Here is a 14,513-nt window from a genome sequence, read left to right on the forward strand (position 1 = left end):
CTTGGGCGTGGCGGTGGGGTAGCTTTAGCTATTAAAAAAACCTTCCCCTGCCATATATTTGATCTAGGCCACCTCAAAGAAAGTGAGGGCATAGGCTTCTCAATTAAAATTAATGCCGCGACCTCCTTTTCAGGGGGACTCATATACCGCCCCCCTGGGAATGCCACCCCTTTTCTTGAGTCACTAGATGAGGTCTTGGAGCACTTACACTGCACTATCCCAATTTTACCTTATTAGGAGATATGAATTTGCATTTAGAGTCTCGTATAGACCCCCATGCCATTTCTTTCCAACATTCATTAAATATCTTTGGATTGTCCCAACTTGTCACTGCGGCCACTCATATCGCGGGTCATACCCTTGACGGTATTTGCTCTAATCTCACAACTCTGACCACGTCCCTCCCGATACCTCAAATTTGGACTGACCATTCTTTCATTCCTTTTAATATCAAGACACAAGCCCCCACCTTGCCTAACAAGAAACGCCCCCCCCCTCCTTTATAGTGAATTGGAGGAAAGTGTCGGAACATATTAAATTGGCCTCTCAACCCCCACCTAAACCCCCGATACTAACTGGAGACGTAACTGCCGACTCCCATAATTTCCATGCTTGGATTGACCAAATTGTTTTGGAGAATTCCGCACCCAAAAATCAACATGGGAATCAACATAAAAGAAAACCTAACGCACCTTGGTTTACCCAGGCCCTATCCGATAGCCATCTTCTCTGTCGTAGACTAGAAAGAAAATGGAGAAAAACGTACGATGAGGCTGCAAGGGCGCTTTATGTCCAACAAAGGAAATCATACCTCTCTAACATAAAAAAGGCAAAAAAGGAATATTTCACGAAAGTCATAAATGATGCCCATCAAAAACAAAAAACTATCTTCACTATAGTTAAGTCCTTCACCCATCCCAAAACTCTTGCGCCGGAAATTCCTCCATCGGCAACCTTGTGCAATCAAATCGCTGACTTTTTCGTAGAGAAAATTGTTAATATTCAGAAAGACTTCCCTCCTTCCTTGACCACCTCTTGCAAGGTTACAGACAACCACGGTCTGCTCTCTAGTTTCAAACCTGTTTCCATTCAACAAACACGTAAGGCAATTTTGGCATGTAAATCAGGAGCCCCCACTGACTCCTGTCCACCTAGCATCCTGCACCATTTGATTGATACAGTGAATCCCTATATTAACACCATCATAAATGAATCTCTCGACTCCGGGATGGTGCCCAATGACTGGAAGAAGGCTATTGTGAAGCCTCTGATGAAGAAGCCAAACAAATCCCCCACTGATCTTACCAATATGCGCCCCATCTCATTACTACCTGTCCTTGGTAAAATCACGGAACAGCTGGTATATGAAGAGTTGAAAACCTTTGTAGAGACTGGTAACATCCTGCATCCGCAGCAGTCTGGATTTCGATCTGGTCACTCCACAGAAACAGCTCTGATCGAACTAGCTGATTCTATCAAGTTCCTGCAGGATGAGGGCAGGCAGGCCATCCTCATCCTGCTTGACCTAACAGCAGCGTTCGACACTATCTCGCATGTCATCCTGATCAACAGACTGCGAGAGATCGGCGTGACAGACACAGCTTTGGCATGGGTTAAATCTTTCCTATCTAATAGGTCCCAAACTGTGTCCTTGGGTCCCTATCTATCCAGCGAGAAACCCATAACATCAGGAGTGCCCCAGGGGTCCATATTATTATTAAGTCCCCTCTTTTTTAATATCTATATGGCCCCCCTCCTCGCTGTGATAGAATCCCATGGGATCCTCGTCACGTCATACGCTGACGACACACAACTTGTCGTTACGATCGACAAAAAGTGTACGAGCGCAGATCTGCGTTTCCAAAATTGTCTTTCCGATGTCTTCCAGTGGCTTAACAACAATCATCTAAGATGCAATAGTGCCAAGACCGAAATCATACTGCTGAGCAAAGATATATCCTTCTGCCCGAAGGACTGGTGGCCCACAGGATCTGAGGCTCCACCTAGCGCTGTACATTCAGCGCGGAACCTGGGCGTGCAATTCGATTCCTCTCTTTCGATGACCACGTCAGGATCACTGCTGGCCGCTGTTTTGGACTCATTAAGTCTTTGAAAAAATTCTTTGACTTCCTCCCCATTGCAGCCCGAAAATCAGTTGCGGTAGCTCTAATACTCTCCCGACTTGATTATTGTAATGGTTTAATGGCGGGAGTAAAAAAGTCCACCCTTAAAAAGCTGCAGAGCACACAACATGCAGCCGCCAGATTGGTGTTGGGACTTCCTAGAAGGTCATCAGCTTCAACGGCGTTGAACACTCTCCATTGGCTACCGTTACACAAAAGGATTCTTTTTAAACTTCTCCTTACCGTTTTTAAAACTATGAAAAACTCAGGGCCCCATTACTTTGCAAAGCGCTTCATACGCTACAACCCTTCGCGAGATCTGAGATCATCTGGTACAAATCTTATTACCATTCCAAGATTCAAATACAAAACCAGGGGTGGGAGGACCTTTACCGTCCTGGCAGCTAGGGCATGGAACAATCTACCTGTCAATCTTAGATTCACCGACAAGGAGAGCACCTTTAGAAAACTCCTAAAGACCTGGGTTTACCAACAATCAGATACCTCTGTATTGGCAGCTATCTAGCTTTAGTCTCCTCACCACGTACCATCTCTTATGTACCCGCTGCTTGCTAACTTAGCGCCAAGATGCTCCTTCCGGAGCGTATGTCTGCGCTCTACAAATACCCAAAAATATCAAAATATCAAATACGGACTGAGGTTTTCAGCTGGACCCCTGGACATGTTCCAGCAAACGTGCATGGCCAGCACGCCGGACGAGAGAATGATAGGGGCACTGAGGCAAGGTTGACCACAGGAAAGTGTCCACTCCCTCACAGCCAAGGAGGTCCGCCACTTACACACTGCAGAGCTTGAAGGGCGCAGCCCCTTACACACTGCGGTGCATGAAGGGCGCTGCCCCTTACACACTGCGGAGCTTGAAGGGCGCAGTCCCTCACACACTGCGGAGCGTGAAGGGCGCCGCCCCTTACACACTGCGGAGCGTGAATGGCGCCGCCCCTTACACACTGCGGAGCGTGAAGGGCGACGCCCCTGACACACTGCGGAGTATGAAGGACGCCGCCTCTTAGACACTGTGGGGCTTGAAGGGTGCCGCCCCTTACACACAGTGGAGCGTGAAGGGCGCCGCCCCTTACACACTGCAGAGCTTGAAGGGTGCCGCCACTTACACACTGCAGAGCGTAAAGGGGGCGCCCCTTACACACTCCGGAACTTGAAGGGCGCTGCCACTTACACACTGCGGAACGTGAAGGGGGCGCCCCTTACACACTCCGGAACTTGAAGGGCACTGCCCCTTACACACTGCGGAGCTTGAAGGGCACCGCCACTTACACACTGTGGAACTTGAAGGCTGGCGCCACTTACACACTGCGGAGTGTGAAGGGCACCGCCACTTACACACTGTGGAGCTTGAAGGGCGCCGCCACTTACACACTGCGGAGCTTGAAGGGCACCGCCACTTACACACTGCGGAGCTTGAAGGGCACCGCCACTTACACACTGCGGAGCTTGAAGGGTGCCACCACTTACACACTGCGGAGCGTGAAGGGCACCGCCCCTTACACACTGCAGAGCTTGAAGGGCGCCGCCACCTACACACTGCGGAGCGTGAAGGGAACCGCCCCTTACAAACTCCGGAGCTTGAAGGTCGCCGGCCCTTACACAGTGCGGAGCGTGAAGGGCGCAGCTCCTTACACACTCCGGAGCTTGAAGGTCGCCGGCCCTTACACACTGTGGAGCTTCAAGGGCACAGCCCCTTACACACTGCGGAGCATGAAGTGTGCAGGCCCTTACACACTGCGGAGCGTGAAGGGCACAGCCCATTACACACTGCGGAGCGTGAAGGGCACAGCTCCTTACACACTCCGGAGCTTGAAGGGCACTGCCCCTTACACACTGCGGAGCTTGAAGGGTGCCTCCACTTACACAGTGCGGAGTGTGAACGGCATCGCCCCTCACACACTGCAGAGCGTGCAGGGCACCGCCCCTTACACACTGCAGAGCTTGAAATGCGCAACCCCTTACACACTGCAGAGCGTGAAGGGCGCAGCCCATTACACACTGCGGAGCTGACAGGAGCGTGAAGGGTGCCGTGCCTCACACACTGCGGAGCTTGAAGGGCACCGCACCTTACACACTGCGGAGCGTGAAGGGCGCCACGCCTTACACACTACGGAGCTTGAAGGGCACCGTCCCTTACACACTGCGGAGCTTGAATGGCGCAGCGCTTTACACACTGCGGAGTGTGAAAGGCACCGCGCCTTACACACTGCGGAGCAGGAAGGGCACCGCCCCTTACACACTGCGGAGTGTGAAGAGCGCAGACCCTTACACACTGCGGAGCTTGAAGGGCGCCGTTCCTTACACACTGCGGAGCGTGAAGGGCGCAGCCCCTTACACACTGCAGAGTGTGAAGGGCGCAGACCCTTACACACTGCGGAGCGTGAAAGGCGCCGCCCCTTACATAGTGCGGAGCGTGAATGGTGCCGCCCCTTACACACTGCAGAGCGTGAGAGGCACTGCCCCTGACACACTGCGGAGCTTGAAGGGCACAGCCCCTTACATAGGGTGGAGCGTGAAGGGCACCACCCCTTACACACTACGGAGCGTGAAGGGTGCCGCACCTTACACACTGCCGAGCTTGAAAGGCGCTGCCCCTTACACAGTGCGGAGCGTGAACGGCGCCACCCCTTACACACTGCGGAGCGTGAAAGGCGCCACCCCTTACACAGTGCGGAGCGTGAAAGGCACCGCCCCTTACACAGTGCGGAGCTTGAAAGGCGCTGCCTCTTACACAGTGCGGAGTGTGAAGGGCACCGCCCCTTACACACTGCGGAGCTTGAAAGGCACCACCCCTTACACACTGCGGAGCTTGAAAGGCGCCACCCCTTACACACTGTGGAGCTTGAAAGGCGCCGCCCCTTACACACTGCGGAGCTTGAAAGGCACCACCCCTTCCACACTGCGGAGCTTGAAGGGCGCAGCCCCTTACATAGGGTGGAGCGTGAAGGGCACCGCCCCTTACACACTGCGGAGCGTGAAGGGCACAGCCCATTACACACTGCGGAGCGTGAAGTGTGCCGCGCCTCACACACTGCGGAGCTTGAAGGGCACCGCACCTTACACACTGCAGAGCGTGAAGGGCGCCACGCCTTACACACTGCGGAGCTTGAAGGGCACTTGTTGGACAGGCCACGTGAAGGGCTTGCTCCCTCCCCGCATGACAGGGCCCGAGCCCCGGCCCTCCAGGTGTTACCCACAGAAACAACCCGCACCCCGTCCCCAGACGGGACTCCTGCCCCCGGACCTCTCCGTATCATGGGGCCGAACCACTACCGGCTCCCTCGCCCGGCCCGGCCGCCATCTTGGACACTGCACCACGAGGCCGCGTGGCCTCAGCTCGACCCTAACCCTGGGCCTGGCCAGGCCCCGACATCCCGGCACCACCATCCACCCAGGAGGTGAACGGACCACTTGGCAGGTCGATGGGAGAAAGAAGTGTCGATGGCTCTCCCCCGCCAGGTGCCGATCGCCCCCCAGCTCCCCCGGGCGCTGGCTCCACCCCCCTGCTGGGTGTCTGGACTCCCTCATCCCGGACCTCCCGACCTCCAAGTGCGAGGGTCCGGACATCAAAGGGCGCCAGACCTATAACTGGGGCAGCTCCAGAGCAGGAAGGCAGTTGTATCCTGGAGTCAAGAGACACCGTGAAGAACTCATCCCTGACGGACTACTGGCGCTGCCGTAGCCCTGCCTTGCGAACTATCGTCCTGCCTGCTGGCGCTGCCGCGGCCTTCTGCATCCTCCATCCTCGTTGGGACCTGCTGGCGCTGCCGCGGACCGTTGTAACTACCACCTTCACTGGGACCTGCTGGCGCTGCTGCGGACCGTTGTAACTACCACCTTCACTGGGACCTGCTGGCGCTGCCGCGGACCGTTGTAACTACCACCTTCACCGGGACCTGCTGGCGCCGCCGCGGTCCGTCCATCTAGAACGCCGAGCTCGAGGATTGTGAGCTATCCATCATACCATCTCAGCTACCAGATTGGTAACAAAACTGTCCCGCTACCCCCCTTCCCAACCAAGAGACTAGAATCGAGGGGACCCCTGAGTCCTGACCTCCTTGTACCATTCTATCGTACCTAAAGATTGCTTATAAAGAACATCAAAACCTTATCTTTGTGTGGTGTACATCTGTGGGGGGGGGAAGTTACTCGTCTGTACGATCGCTGGAGACGGCTCTCCCCGGAGACCTCTCCCCTTGTCCTCGGCCGACCCTCCCGGTCCGTCTAACATTGGTGGCCAGCGGCGCGATCCGAATCAACGCATAATCGTACAGAGAGTAGCTCACCCCACGAGAAACCACAATGTCAACCAAAGAGAGCGGATCCACCGAGAAATTCCAGATGGAGAAATTGGAAGAGTACAGCCATCGTGAATTGAAACAATTCTGCATTGAACTAGGCATTGCTACCACCGGCCTGAGTACCAAAGACGATTTCAAGCACGCCATTGAGTCGTGGGCGGAAACCGGGGCCGCCAGATCCCCGGACCAAAACATTGCAGCATCAGAGAGGAACACCACGGCTCCCGAGGAGCGAAGAACGGGTCTCTCGCAGGAAGAGATCCAAGAGAGAGAAAAAAGCAGACTACATGAGCTAGAAATGGCACGGCTCAAAATGGACGGTGAACTAAAATTAGCCGAACAAAAACTGAACCTAGAACATCTGCGGCTCCGAGAAGAACGGGAAGAAAAACAGAGGCAGAGAGAGCTCGAAGAAAAGAGATTAGCGTACGAACACGAGCGCTGTTGGACAGGCCACATGAAGGGCTTGCTCCCTCCCCGCATGACAGGGCCCGAGCCCCGGCCCTCCAGGTGTTACCCACAGAAACAACCCACACCCCGTCTCCAGCCGGGACTCCTGCCCCCGGACATCTCTGTATCATGGGGCCGAACCACTACCGGCTCCCTTGCCCGGCCCGGCCGCCATCTTGGACACTGCACCACGAGGCCGCGTGGCCTCAGCTCGACCCTAACCCTGGGCCTGGCCAGGCCCCGACATCCCGGCACCACCATCCACCCAGGAGGTGAACGGACTACTTGGCAGGTCGATGGGAGAAAGAAGTGTCAATGGCTCTCCCCCGCCAGGTGCCGATCGCCCCCCAGCTCCCCCGGGCGCTGGCTCCACCCCCCTGCTGGGTGTCTGGACTCCCTCATCCCGGACCTCCCGACCTCCAAGTGCGAGGGTCCGGACATCAAAGGGCGCCAGACCTATAACTGGGGCAGCTCCAGGGCAGGAAGGCAGTTGTATCCTGGAGTCGAGAGACACCGAGAAGAACTCATCCTTGACGGACTACCGGCGCTGCCGTAGCCCTGCCTTGTGAACTATCATCCTGCCTGCTGGCGCTGCCGCGGCCTTCTGCATCCTCCATCCTCGTCGGGACCTGCTGGCGCTGCCGCGGACCGTTGTACCTACCACCTTCATTGGGACCCGCTGGCGCTGCCGCGGACCGTTGTAACCACCACCTTCATCGGGACCTGCTGGCGCTGCCGCGGACCGTGTAACGACCACCTTCACCGGGACCTGCTGGCGCTGCCGCGGCCCGTCCAGCTAGAACACCGAGCTCGAGGATTGTGAGCTATCCATCATATCATCGCATCTACCAGATTGGTAACAAGACTGTCCCACTACCCCCTTTCCCAACCAAGAGCCTAGAATCGAGGGGACCCCTGAGTCCTGACCTCCTTGTACCATTCTATCGTACCTAAAGATTGCTTATAAAGAGCGTTAAACCTTATCCTGGTGTGGTGTACATCTGTGGGGGGGAAGTTACTCGTCTGTACGATCGCTGGAGACGGCTCTCCCCGGAGACCTCTCCCCTTGTCCTCGGCCGACCCTCCCGGTCCGTCTAACAAGCGCAAACTGGCAGAAATAGACCTACGGAAGCAGAACAAAGAACTGGAGGTGCCCGAGCGACCGCGCACCCCGGGAGCGACAGAAAAGAAAGTCCACATCCCCAAGGATGTCGTTCGAGAGTATGTCCGAGAGGACGACATACAACAGTGGTTCAAGGCCTACGAGATCGCCATGACCTCCCACCGGATCGATCGAAGTGACTGGGGAGCCGGTCTATGGGGGAGGTTCATCAATGAAGGCCGCGATGCCCTGTTACAGCTCCCAGACCATCTGATGTCATCCTATGACCACATGAAGGCTGCCCTCCTCACCCGATATGGGCTCACACCCGAAATGTACCGCCAGAGGTTCCGAGACTGCACCCGGATCCCGGGTACAACTTGGGTGGAATATGTCAACTATTTCAGCCGAGCCTTCGAGGGTTGGATCAAGGGAAGCCACGTAACGACCTACGAGCAACTTTTTAATCTCATGGTGTGGGAGCACCTCTCTAACAACTGCTTCGTCGAGCTCAGGCAGCACCTCCTCGACAGTAAATTGACTGACCCACGGCAACTCGCCGCCGAAGCTGACCGGTGGGAAAGCACCCGAGTGGGCCGGAGAGGGCCGCACGAACAGAACCGGAACAACCAAGGTCAGCACCGTCCCCGAGGAGGAGGAGGAGGCCAGGGACGAGGAAGAGACACCGTCCCGGCCGCTCCCGCTGCCAGCACCCCGCCCCCGGCCAGCCGGGGCAACCCCCCGATGCGCCCGGGGTTCCGAGCCAATGTCACGTGTCACCGATGCCAGCGAGTCGGCCACTACGCCAATGACCCGAACTGTCCACAGAACCAAACTCCGAGACCCCGCCAGGTAGCTGCCGCCGCCCTGGGGGGAGAACAAATCTCCGAAGAACAGGAAGAATACGAGCAGGAACCACAAGGGTGGTGTTAGACGGACCGGGAGGGTCGGCCGAGGACAAGGGGAGAGGTCTCCGGGGAGAGCCGTCTCCAGCGATCGTACAGACAAATAACTTCCCCCCCACAGACAGATACCACACAAGGATAAGATTTAGCGTTCTTTATATGCACTTCTTAAGGTACGATGAAATGGTACAAGGAGGTCTGGACTCAGGGGTCCCCTCGATTAAGTCTCTCAAGATAGGAAAAAAGGGGTAGCGGGACAGTCTGTTTACCAGTCTGGTAGTTCGGATGATATGGTGGTTAGCTCACAATCCTCGAGCTTGGTGGTTTAGCTGGTACGGGCCGCGGCAGCGCCAGCAGGTCCCGGTGGAGATGGTCGATACACGGTCCGCGGCAGCGCCAGCAGGTCCCGGTGAAGATGGTCGAGGTACGGTCCGCGGCAGCGCCAGCAGGTCCCGGTGAAGGTGGTCGTTACAACGGTCCGCGGCAGCGCCAGCAGGTCCCGACGAGGATGGATGTTGCAGAAGGCCGCGGCGGCGCCAGCAGGCAGGACGATAGTTCGCAAGGTAGGGCTATGGCAGCGCCAGTAGTCCGTCAAGGCTGAGTTCTCTCGGTGTCTCTCGACTCCAATCAATCAATCAATCATGGAACTTATATCGCGCACTACTCACCCGTAAGGGTCTCAAGGCGCTTGGGGAAGGGGGTCTGCTACTGCTCGAACAGCCAGGTCTTGAGCTGTTTCCTGAAGGCCAGGTGGTCCTGGGTCATCCGCAGGTGGACGGGTAGGGAGTTCCAAGTCTTAGCTGCCAGGTAGGAGAATGACCTTCCTCCAGCGGTGGCTCTCTGGATGCGAGGGACGACGGCGAGGGCGAGGTTAGCGGAACGTAGCCGGCGGGTGGGCGTGTAGAAGGTGAGGCGGCTGTTGAGGTACCCTGGGCCTAGGTCGTGGAGGGACTTGTGTGCGTGGGTGAGGAGTCTGAACGTGATCCTCTTGTTGACAGGGAGCCAGTGCAGGTCTCTCAGGTGGCACGAGATGTGGCTGCGTCGGGGGACGTCCAGGATGAGTCGGGCGGAGGCGTTCTGGATACGCTGAAGTCTTTTCTGAAGCTTGGCTGTAGTACCGGCGTAGAGGGTGTTTCCGTAGTCTAGTCTGCTGGTGACGAGAGCGTGGGTGACCGTCTTCCTGGTCTCGGTCGGGATCCATCGGAAGATCTTTCGGAGCAAGCGGAGGTTGTGGAAGCAAGCTGAGGAGACGGCGTTGACTTGTCTGGTCATCGATAGGGAGGAATCCAGTATGACGCCCAAGTTGCGTGCGTGGTCCGTCGGTTCAGGTGCGGTGCCTAGTGCCGGGGGCCACCAGGAGTCGTCCCATGCGGAGGGTGATGGTCCCAGAATGAGGACTTCTGTCTTGTCCGTGTTCAGTTTCAGGCGGCTGATGTTCATCCATTCAGCGACGTCTGTCATCCCTTCGTGCAGGCTGGCTTTGGCGGTGTCGGGGTCTCTGGAGAGGGAGAGAATCAGCTGGGTGTCATCGGCGTAGGAAATGATGTTGAGGTTGTGTTGGCGTGCGATGGCAGCGAGGGGTTTCATGTAGATGTTGAAGAGAGTAGGGCTGAGCGACGATCCTTGCGGGACGCCGCAGATGACTTCGGTGGCCTCGGAGCGGAACGGAGGGAGGCGTACTCTCTGTGTTCTGCCGGAGAGGTATGAGATGATCCATTCCAGAGCCTTCCCTTGGATGCCGGTGTCGTTGAGGCGTTGGACTAGTGTGCGGTGGCAGACAGTGTCAAATGCTGCGGAGAGGTCTAGGAGGATGAGTGCCGCTGTTTCGCCGTTGTCGAGCAGGGCTCGGATGTCGTCGGTGGCTGCGATGAGGGCTGTCTCGGTGCTGTGGTTGGCTCTGAATCCGGACTGTGATGGGTCGAGGGATCCGTTCGTCTCGAGGAAGGCTGCCAGTTGCTTGTTGACGACCTTCTCGATGACTTTGGCCGGGAAAGGAAGGAGCGAGATGGGGCGGTAGTTCTTGAGGTCGGTCGGGTCCGCTGTTGGTTTCTTCAGCAGAGCGCTGAGTTCGGCGTGCTTCCAGCTCTCCGGGAAGGTTGCTGTGTTGAAGGAGGTGTTGATGATGTCTCGGAGGTGGGGTGCGATGGTAGAGGCTGCCTTGTTGAAGACATGATGGGGGCACGGGTCGGTCGGAGATCCGGAGTGGATGGTGTTCATCATGCGTGACGTGTCTTCGGGGGTCACCTCGGTCCATGTCTGGAGGGTGGCGGCGGGGCGCGAAGGTACAACCGATGGGTGCGGGGGTGAAATGTCGAAGCTGTTGTGGATGTCGGCGATCTTGCGGTGGAAGTACGAGGCGAGGGAGTCGCAGAGGTCCTGTGAGGGAGTGATGTCGTTGTTGCCGGTGCTGGGGTTGGAGAACTCCTTGACGATGTTGAAGAGCTCCTTGCTGTCATGGGCGTTCTTGTCCAGTCGTTCCCGCAGAGATTTCTTCTTGGTGGTGCGGATGAGCTGGTGATGTCTGCGAGTGGCGAGTTTGAGTGCTGTTCTGTTGTCGGCGGTCTTGTTGAGGAGCCAGGCCTTCTCGAGGGTGCGGCAGGCCTTCTTGGAGTCCTTGAGTTCGTCGGTGAACCAGGGGGCCTTCTTGCTTCTGGGTCTGGAGGGGGGGTTCTTCAGTGGGGCGAGGTCGTCGGCACAGGAGGTCAGCCACTGCGTGAGGTCGAGGGCAGCTGTGTTAGGGTCCGTGGTCCTGGCAGGTGGGCTCTGGCTGAGGGAGGTGGCGAGCTGGTCGGCGGTGATCTTGCTCCAGTTTCTGTGGGGAGCCTGCTTCGGGTGATTGTGGACCGTGAAGGTGGTCGTTACAACGGTCCGCGGCAGCGCCAGCAGGTCCCGACGAGGATGGATGTTGCAGAAGGCCGCGGCGGCGCCAGCAGGCAGGACGATAGTTCGCAAGGTAGGGCTATGGCAGCGCCAGTAGTCCGTCAAGGCTGAGTTCTCTCGGTGTCTCTCGACTCCAGGATACAACTGCCCCCCTGCTCCGGAGCTGCCCCAGTTATAGGGCAGGCGCCCTTTGATGTCCGGACCCTCGCACTTGGAGGTCGGAGGGTCCGGGATGAAGGTGTCCAGACACCCAGCAGGGGGTGGAGCCAGCGCCTGGGGGAGCTGGAGGCGATCGGCACCTGGCGGGGGAGAGTCCTTGGCGCTTCGTTCTCCCATTGACCTGCCAAGTGGTCCGCTCACCTCCTGGGTGGATGGTGGTGCCGGGATGTCGGGGCCGGCCAGGCCCAGGGTTAGGGTCGGATGGAGGCCACGCGGCCTCGTGGCGCAGGGCCCAAGATGGCGGCTTGACCCGGCCGGGGGAGCCGGTGGTGGCTTGGGTCCGTGATACATGGAGGTCCGAGGGCAGGAATTCCGTCGGGAGACGGGGTGCGGGTGATTCTCGTGGGTCACGCCTGGTGGGCCTGGGCTGGGGCCCTGTCATGCGGGGAGGGAGCCAGCCCTTCGTGTGGCCTGTCCAACATGCGTCCCCCCCAGCTGAAGGCGGGGAGAGTCACCCATCTCCTTGGGGACTCTCCTCGTCGAGGCGGAAAAAGCGTGACAGGCCATCCGCGTTGGCGTGGTCTTGGCCCGGTCGGTGCTCCACGGTGAAGTCCATTCCCTGCAGGGAGATGGACCAGCGCAATAGTTTTGGGTTCTCCCCCCGCATCTGCATCAGCCACTGCAGGGGTCGATGGTCGGTTTGTACCCGGAAGTGGGTACCGAAGAGATAGGGCCGGAGCTTTTTGAGGGCCCACACCACTGCGAAGGCCTCCCTCTCGATTGTGCTCCAGCGCTGTTCTCGGGCCAGGAGACGTCGGCTGATGAAGGCCACCGGCTGGTCATGACCTTCGGGGTTCACTTGGGAAAGAACCGCCCCGATGCCGTGGTCGGAGGCGTCTGTCTGTACCACGAATTCCCGACTGTAATCGGGGGCCTGGAGTACAGGGGCGGTGCACAGGGCGGCCTTCAGCTTTTCGAAGGCCGCTTGACAATCGGGGGTCCAGTTAATCCGCTTCGGTTGGTTTTTGGACGTGAGACCCGTGAGGGGCCCCACAATGCTGCCGTAGTCCCTCACGAACCGCCGGTAGTAGCCGGTGAGCCCCAAGAAGGCTCGGACCTCGGTCTGGGTGACGGGGGGCTGCCAGGACTGGATGGCAGCAATTTTAAGTTGCAGCGGGGCCACCAGCCCGCTTCCCACCTGGTGCCCAAGGTAGGTCACGGACCCTTGACCAATTTGGCATTTGCCGGCCTTAATCGTGAGGCCGGCCCGCTGGAGGGCCTGTAGGACCTCTTGGAGGTGGAGGAGGTGGTCGGACCAGTGGCGGCTGTATACAGCGATATCGTCCAGGTAGGCCGCGCTGAACTCTTCGAGCCCCGCCAAGACCTGGTTCACAAGACGTTGAAACGTGGCGGGGGCGTTCTTCATGCCGAAGGGCATGACCTTGAAGTGGTAGTGGCCATCGGGGGTAGAGAAGGCAGATCGTTCCTGAGCCCGGGGTGTGAGGCCGATCTGCCAGTAGCCCGCTGTTAGGTCGAAGATACTGAGGTAGCGGGCGGCCCCCAGCCGGTCGATCAGTTCGTCCGCCCGGGGGAGAGGATGAGCATCGGTCCGGGTGACAGCGTTCAAGCCCCGGTAGTCGACGCAGAATCTCAGTTCAGGTGTGGTGCCGGGGGCAGCGGCTTTGGGTACCAATACAACCGGGCTGGCCCAGGGACTGTCCGAGGGCTCGATGACCCCGATCGTGAGCATTCTGGCTACTTCTTCTTGTATGCAAGCCCGTACCCGATCTGGTACGCGATAGGCCCGGTGTCGGATAGGGGGACTGTCCCCGGTGTCCACGTCGTGCAAGCACCAAGGGGTGACCCCGGGGGTGAGGGAGAACAGTGTAGCGAACCGCAGCAGGAGGTCCCGGCAGCCCTGGCGTTGCTCTGGGGTGAGGGCATCGGAGAGCCGGACCCCGTCCACGGAACCGTCGTTCTCCTGGGCCTTCAGTAGATCCGGGAGTGGTTCGGAGTCTTCCTCTGCCCCACTGTCCGTAGCCATCAGGAGGCTAAGTTCTGAGCGCACAAAGTGTGGTTTGAGTCTGTTGGTGTGGAGGACCCGAAGGGGGTCCCGGGGGGTCCCCATGTCGATGAGGTAAGTGACGGGGCTTTTGCGCTCGACCACTTTGAAGGGCCCCGTCCACTTATCTTGCAAGGCACATGGTTCGGTGGGGGACATCACCCACACTTGTTGACCAGGTTCGAACTCGACGGAGGAGGCATTGTGATCATACCACCTCTTCATGTCTTCCTGGCTGGCCTCGAGGTTCGCCTTGGCCATCTCCCTGAAGCGCCGAGTCTGGTTGCGTAGGGCCAGGAGGTACTTGAAGACGTCTGGAGGGGTCTTTAGGGGGGCCATCTCCCAACCTTCTTTGACTAGGCTGAGGGGCCCTCGCACAGGGTGCCCGTACAGGAGTTCGAAAGGGCTAAAACCGAGGGATTTCTGGGGAACTTCCCGGTAGGCGAAGAGGAGGCACGGGAGTAGTACATCCCACTGGCGACGGAGGGGCTCTTCCAATCCCCCAAT

The sequence above is a fragment of the Triturus cristatus genome, chromosome 3_2 (genome assembly GCF_964204655.1).
Source record: "Triturus cristatus chromosome 3_2, aTriCri1.1, whole genome shotgun sequence".
NCBI lineage: Eukaryota > Metazoa > Chordata > Amphibia > Caudata > Salamandridae > Triturus > Triturus cristatus.